This window comes from Mus caroli, chromosome 6, assembly GCF_900094665.2.
Source record: "Mus caroli chromosome 6, CAROLI_EIJ_v1.1, whole genome shotgun sequence".
In the NCBI taxonomy this organism is placed as follows: domain Eukaryota; kingdom Metazoa; phylum Chordata; class Mammalia; order Rodentia; family Muridae; genus Mus; species Mus caroli.
The window spans coordinates 20,236,818-20,245,055 of record NC_034575.1 but is presented as its reverse complement, the minus strand read 5'-3'; the positions used below and the strand labels follow the sequence as shown (position 1 = coordinate 20,245,055).

At 38.1% G+C, this 8,238-nt stretch overlaps 1 pseudogene; it reads left to right on the top strand.

The window, feature by feature from the left end:
* Positions 1-7,685: 7,685 nt before the first annotated feature.
* On the top strand, positions 7,686-7,806 carry LOC115031413 (annotated as a pseudogene).
* The last annotated feature ends 432 nt before the right edge of the window (positions 7,807-8,238 follow it).

Here is an 8,238-nt window from a genome sequence, read left to right as displayed (position 1 = left end):
TCTTCTCCTTGTTTCCTGGATTTCCTTCATGTTTTGAGTTAGTTTTTTGTTTTTTGTTTTTTTTTGCATTTTGCATTTTGCATTTTCTTTGATTGTTGTGCTGATGTTCTCTATGGAATCTTCTGCACCTGAGATTCTCTCTTCCATCTCTTGTATTGTGTTGCTGATGCTCACCTCTATGGTTTCAGATTTCTTTTCTAGGGTTTCTATCTCCAGCGTTGCCTTACTTTGGGATTTCTTTATTGTGTCTACTTCACTTTTTAGGTCTAGTAAGGTTTTGTTCATTTCTATCACCTGTTTGGATGTGTTTTCCTGTTTTTCTTTAAGGACTTCTACCTGTTTGGTTGTGTTTTTGTGTTTTTCTTTAAGGACTTGTAACTCTTTAGCAGTGTTCTCCTGTATTTCTTTAAGTGAGTTATTAAAGTCCTTATTGATGTCCTCTACTATCACCATGAGATATTCTTTTAAATCCTTGTCTAGGTTTTCCGGCGTGTTGGGGTGCTCAGGATTGTGAGAGGTGGGCGTGCTACATTCTGATGATGGTGAGTGCTCTCGGTTTCTGTTAGTAAGATTCTTTCATTTGCCTTTCACCATCTGGTAATCTCGGTGGTCCAAAGATGACATGGAGAGTCCTCTAGGGGACCGTGGGGGTGTCCACAGACTCCCCGCACAAGGTGATCTGGTGCTGGCACTGATCGGTAGGGCATTCTCTTTATTTCTATTTTATCGATCTTACTCCTCAGTTTCATCATTTCTTGACATATACTCCACTTATGTGTGATTACTTCTTTTTTATTTTGTTTATGTTGTTTTGGAGTGTTTTGTTTCATTTTGTTTTGTTTTGGTTTCGTTTTGGTTTTTCAAGACAGAGTTTTTCTGTATAACCCTGGCTTTCCTGGAAATCACTCTGTAGACTAGGCTGGCCTAAAACTCAGAAATCCATCTGTTCTGATTCTCAAGTGCTGAGATTAAAGGTGAGTGCCACCACTCCCTGACATGTGATTACTTCATTTGATGTGAGATTTCAGGTGTTCTGTTAAGTTGTTAGTATGATATCTCTGCATTTTTAATGAAGGCACTTGCCTCTAAAACTGCTTTCATGGTACTCCATAAGTTTGCATATACAGTGTATACATTTTCATTGAATTCCACATCTTTAATTCTTTCTTTCTTTATGCCTTGACACATTTTTCATTCAGTAGAGATTTGTTCAGTTACCATAAGTATGTATGCTTTCGGCTGCTTCTCATGTTCTTGATACTCAGCTTTAATCTATTTTGGTTTGATAGGATGCAGGGTTAATTTAATCTTTTTGTATCTGTTGAGATTTGCTTTGTTTCTGAATGCATGGCCAATTTTAGAGAAAGTTTTATGAGTTACAGAGAAGAAGGGATATTCCATTGTGTTTGTGTGAATTGTTCTTTAAATATTTGTTAAGTCCATTTGGTTTGTAATGTTTTATTAGCTCCAGTATTTCTGTTTAGTTTCTGTCTGGATGGTCTGTCCATTGGTGAGAGTGGAGAAATGACGTCTACTACTATCAGTGTAGGAGGATCAAAATGTGATAGAAGTTGTACTAGTGTTTCTTATATGAACTTGGGTTCCTTTGTGTTTGGTACATAAATGTTAAAAATTGAAATGTCATTTTGGTGGATTTTTTTCTTTGAGTACACAGTGAGTGTCATTTCCTATCTCTTTTGATTAGTTTTAGTTTGAGGTCTATTTTTATTAGATATTGAAATAGCTTGCTTCTTAAGTCTATTTACTTGGAATATCTTTTTCTAACCCTTTACCATGATGTAGAATAAATCTTTGATGTTAAGATGTGTTTCTTATATGCAGCAGAAGGATATATTCTGTTTTTGCATCCTTTATAGTAAGTTTTTGTCTTCCTGTTTGTATGTGCACATGTGTGTGTGTGTGTGTGTTATCTAGGTATTTACTGGAGCATTCTCAAACTATTAATGGCTTGCCCCTTCTTAATACTGAGCCCTTCCCCTCTTAAACCCTAGCTGCATGCCTTTAATCATGAAGAGCTATACTTCATCATCCTTATCACACATTTAAAGGATTCTCTTTGATGGTTTCCAGTTTAGGCTGTTACTGTGGAGGTGGGTAGTGGTTGTCTCAGAAGCCTTCTGTCTTAGGGTTTTACTGCTGTGAACAGACACCATGAACAAGGCAACTCTTATAAGGACAACATTTAATTGGGGCTGACTTAGAGGTTCAGTCCATTATCATCAAGGTAAAAACATATAGCAGCATCCAGGCAAATGTGGTACAGGAGGAACTGAGCATTCTTTGCCTTTATCTGAAGGCCTATAGGAGAAGTCTGGCTTCCATACAGCTAGCATGAGGGTCTTAAAGCCCACTCCCACAGTGACACACTTTGTTCAACAAGGTTACACCTACTCTAACAAGACTACACTGATTTTCAAGGGTCATTCCCCCAAGTGTTAGATTGCTTTTAGATTTACTCCAGTGGATCCAAATGTGTCTAAGTGTTCAACCAATCAAGCCACTCCACAGTTTCTTTAGGCAATTTTAACAAACCATTAGTGTCACAAATAGTGTCACTCTCTGGGCCAAACATATTCAAACCACCACACCTTCTATATCATTCTTTTTCAACTATATGTCTGCAGTCATTGATATCATTGCCAAAGTGGCTCCCTTACTCTTCACAGTCAGATTCACAACACAGATCATGGACTTCCACATGTTTTCTGTTGGCAGCAAAGATTATGGCCTTGGCTTCCAGAGGTACTAGGACTATGGACCCAGACAAAGCCCTTGGAAAAAGCCAGGACCACTGATACCACCATGACATCAGGTAGCTCAGGCAACTAATTTCAGTATGACCTCATTGACAGGCAACATATCCCACAGACATCAAAGTGGCATCAGGCACCAGTGCAGTTCATGGACATATCCATGGCCCTTGGTGGTTAACATAGATCACAAACATTGACCCAGACCCTGACTATATATAGCAGGACCATGGACTCTAACATGGCCCTGTATGACAGCAGGGGAGTGACATCTCCATGGCCTCAAGTGGTAGCACAGACCACACAAACCCTAATGGTCCCTGCCAACAGCAGAGCCTGCAGACATCAACACAGACTCAGGCAATGGAACTGAGTCCACTCATACTGAGACATATCAAACAGATGATTGTTGATTCCTGTTATTTTAATAGTGGTAGAGGTGATGATGGTGGTACTGAAGGTGGTGTGTGTGTGTGTGTGTGTGTGTGTGTGTGTGTGTGTGTGTGTGTCAGTGTCCATTCCTTTGATTTTGATGGTATGAGGTTATTTATCCTCTATTTTTTCATGGTTGTACTTATTCTCCTTAGGTTGTGGTTTTTCTTCTGGCATCTTCTGTAGGGTTGGATTTGTAAATGGATATTGTCTGAATTTGGCTTGATCATAAAATACCTTATTTCTCCATCATGCTGATTTAAAGTTTTGTTGTGTATAGGACTATCTGTGGTCTGCATACATCTGTCTGCATCCTTCTAGCTTTTAGAGTCTCTGCTGAGAAGTCAGGTGTAATAGTTCTAGATCTGCCTTTATATATTACTTTGTGGTTTTCCCTTGCAGCTTTTAATATCCTGTCTTTGTTCAGTATGTTTAATGTTTTGATTATTTTGTGAGAGGGTACTTTCTTCTCTACTCCAACCTATTTTTTGCTCTGTAAGTTTCTTGTATTTTTATAGGTATCTTCTTGGTTAGGTTAGAAAAAAATTTTTTTGATATTGTAGAAAATATTTTCTGGACCTTTGACATGGTTTCTTCTTCTATTCCTATTAACCTTTGGTTTGTTGTTTTCATGATATCCCTGATTTATTGAATCTTTTCTGCCAGGAGATTTTTTTTTTTAGTTTAACTTTTTTTTAAAGATGAATGCAACTATTTCTCCTATTTTCTCTTCCATATCATGTATTCTGTTGGTGAAGGTTGCCTCAGTAGTTCCTATTCACGTTCCTAAATTTTCTTTCAGAATTCTCTAAGTTTGAATTTTCTTTATTGGTCCTACTTCCATTATCAGGTCTTGAGCAGTTTTACTGATTTCCTTTCATTGTTTTTTTTTCTTCCTGGATTTTTAGAAGGTATTTATTTATTTCTTCTTTAAAGACCTCAATTATCTTCATATAGACAATTGAGAGGTCTTTTTCTTGTGCTAGAGCTATATTGGAATATTCAGCGCTTGCTGTGGCAAAATAGCTTAGCTCTATTGGAGACTTATTGCCCTGCTATTATTGATTGTGTTATTGTGTTGATATCTAAACTTTTGGCACTCACTATAGGCCTAGGTGCTGATTTCTGGCATTGTCTCCATTGGGTTCATGTTTTGTTTCCTGGACTCTTTATTCTATCTGGATTTTCTCCGAGTGTGATGCCTGTGTATTACCTGTTAGGAATTGGTTTTGGATCTGATAGCTGGGGCCACACTGGCAGCTCTAGGTTAAATGTCTTTCTACACATTGGGAGCTCATATTTAGGAATATGGCATAGGCTAGTGATCTGAGGACATCTGCAGGACAAAAGAGTGTGGAGCATTTAATACGGATATGTTTATTTTGTCTCTTTGAAATGGTGGAGGCAGTGCAGAAAGGGCACTCTTGATGGTCTGATTTAGTACTGGGGATGAGACTTCCATAAGAGATAGAACAGAAAAGAGGAAGTCCTATAGAAGACTTAGCTTCTTTCTTGGCAGGAATGCCCTATGGTTTAGCACAGAGTTGGAGTAGGGGCTGGGAAAAAGCAACAAGTAGAGAGAGGGAGGTTAGAATGGGACAGTCTGTGAGAGCCACAGAAGATGTGGGCAAAGGAGTAAGGAAGGTTACAGCAGGTGATCTGTTGCAAAACTGAGACTGAGACTGGGACATTGGATCTGGGGAAGAGAAGGAGAAGAGAGAATCTGCAGGCAGCCTACCTGGTTTTCTGGCAGGCATAGGGGGAGGTAGGTTAGAAGAGAAAGATATGTAGTATCCACAGGACATGGAAATAAGAAAGTAGAGACATGTTCTGATGAGGAGCTAAGGATAAGAGTGAGGAAATGGATTTTGAGGGAACAGGGGCATGGCGAGCATATTCAGTTAGTTTACCTGTTTCTAAGGCCCTGCTCAGCTGGTGTGTTGCCAGTGAATGCCTGCTGCTGTTGGAGGCTGTTATACTAGGAAGAGTTAGGGGAAAGAAGGTTGGAGAATACCTTTGTTATCCATCAGGGTTGGGGTCAGAGAGGAAAGTGTGACTGCAGCAAGTTTTCTGATACAAGGCTGAGGATGAAACTGCTGGATTGGATCTAGACGAAGATGAGTGTACTGGCTGGTTTTGTATGTCAACTTGACACAAGCTGGAGTTATCACAGGGAAAAGAGCTTCGGCTGAGGAAATGCCTCTGTGAGATCTAGCTGTAAGGCATTTTTCTCAATTAGTGATCAATAGGGGAGGACCCCTTGTAGGTGGTACTATCCCTGTGCTGGTAGTCTTGGGTTCTATAAGAAAGCAAGCTGAACTAGCCAGTAAGTAACATCCCTCCATGGCCTCTGCATCAGCTCCTGCTTCCTGACCTACTTGAGTTCCAGTCCTGATATCTTTTGGTGATGAACAGCAATTTGGAAAGTATAAGATGAATAAACCCTTTCCTCCCCAACTTATTTCTTGGTCATGGTATTTTTGCAGGAATAGAAACCCAAACTAAGACAATGAGGCAGGTTGGGTGGAGGGCAGTGACTGAAGAGCTGATATTCAGGCACTCCACCTGGTTTTCTGGCAGGGCTTAATGTAAAGTGTTTTTTTAAATTATAGTACAAGTTAGTAATTTCCAGATGCAACCATTAAAGTGATAGTAAATATTTTGTAGTACTATTAACTTATGATGTGTTCTTACCACTATTAACTTTATTTTAATTAACATCCAATTTATTAATCTAATTAATTATCCAATTTATTATAAGGCCGATAAAATTACTCTACCTCTCTTTTGTTTTAGGAGACAGAGACTAAAATACATATCTTAGACAAAAAAGCTATTAAGAAATTGAGCTGAAACTCATACTTTTCTTATGCCAAAGCCAATAATTCAATAATTATTCTTCATATAGATAGCTATAGAATTCTAAATGAAAAAAATCCAGAAGGTCAGTCCTAGATTCTAGCACAGCCAGAGACATTTGTCACTGTCTCTGTTTTTAACTATACAGCAAGCTAATTCAGTTTTAAAGAAATGTTTGAAACTTTAAACACTAAACTCCTCTAAATAATAAAAGCAGTGTGTTTCGCTGTACTGCTTTTAGTTACCAAGTTAATTTATTCAGCACACTTGTAAAATAAAGTTGGCATAAAGAAAATAGTTCATAATTGAAATGCTGACTTCAATTGTGACTGGATTACTCTAAATTTTAGCAGTGCTAGTAAAGATCCATGCACAGAATGGTTTGTTAAAATTGCCTAAAGGAACTGTGGAGTGTCTTGATTGGTTGAACACTTAGACACATTTGAATCCACTGGAGCAAATCTAAAAGCAATCTAACACTTGGGGGAATGACCCTTGAAAATCACTTGTATTTGGTCATCTAAACTGATAAACTTTCTCTTAGAATAATGGCTTTTCTCTGGACAATGAAAAACCTGGAAGTCAGATAAGAACATGAAATATTTTCAGCCTGTGGGTTATTCATTTTCTAATAGCTTTTCACAATGAAAATTTGTGGATCATGAATATATAAAATCATTTATATTTTTTTTCATTTAAGTTCATTTCTTAGACCATAAAATATTCATATGTAACTAAGATGTTTTACTGTGTTTTTCTCTTAACCACTGAGCTATCTCTCCAGTTCTGTTGTCAACCCAATACAAATTAATTCTGCATGTGATGTGTACAGCTGTTGAAGTTCCTCACCTGTGAATGAATACCTGGTTCAAGAGGTTTACTTTCTCATTGGCACCTTATTCAAAATCAATTGACTATATAAATGGATGTACACCATTTTAATTTTTAATATTGTGTTGCTTTGGTTGTCAACCCTATGAAATATGATACCCACTGTTACTATGACCTCTGTCTTTATCTTGGTTTCCCCAGTCCTTGTGTTGTTCTCTATCAAATGAAATCAGATAAAACATAGAAAGTATAGTGTGAAAGACAGGAAGAATGTACTACAAATTAATATGAGAAACCCTAACAGAAGAGAGTGAACAGTGACCAAAGGAACCATTGTAGAGAAAAATACTCCCAGTGGATGAGAATGGACCACAACTAAATGGAAGATTTACTAGTCTACATGTTTAGGTAGGCTATACACATTTTTCTTAACATTTTGGAAGCCACAGCTATTCTGAGGGACATTTTTTTTTGTTAAGTTATTGACATGTCCATTTAGATTAATTCTAACAGAGAGAACAACTGTGTGTTTTTTTTCTTTACTAGAAAGCCTTCTGCTAATTAATAATCGTATAATCTTCCTAGCAGTTCAGACATTATATCTGCACATTAACAAAGAAAAGAATTAAACCAGTGCAAACAAAATAGCCATGGTTTCCAACAAGGAAACTGCTTTCACTTAATGGACTTCAACACAACCCTGCTAATCCCATCTTCTTCCGTTTCATATGTTTTCTAAATCTTAAGAAAGGGAAATTGTGATACGTTCCTCTTTCTTTAAAAACTCATAAATCTGCCCCTAGAGGCACTGTAGGTGTGGCTGCTGTGTCATATGAGCATCAGTAGGTGGCAGAGAGGAGAGAGGCTGACTTAGTGTACTGACCTATGAACATCAGAAGGATGTTCTTGAAAAAAAAAAAATATATATATATATATATGGGGTGGGGAACCAGAGACAACCACCAGTCTGGAAACAGAAGCCAATGGACTGACCACCTCATATATTTCTCAGGGCTAGATCCAGGGCTTTAAATTGGTCCACTCCAACATCTACCCAACTAGGAATTGGAGGATTGCATGAAGGGGCTGGTCCTAGAGATCCAAAACTATAGAATCTCTATGGCATGGTACAACAGGATATCTGAGAGGAGACCCAATGAGGTTCTAGTATTGATAGAGTAGCAGAAGCCAGAGACCTTGTAGTAGACCATTGAGTTGTTGCAATGATCATTTGCAAGCAAAGAAGTGTGGGGGAAAGCCGAGAGACACATTGTAACACACTACAGATTTCACAATGAGATTTTATTCTCTATTTGGGGGTGGCTTGCAAGGGTGGTGAACAAGT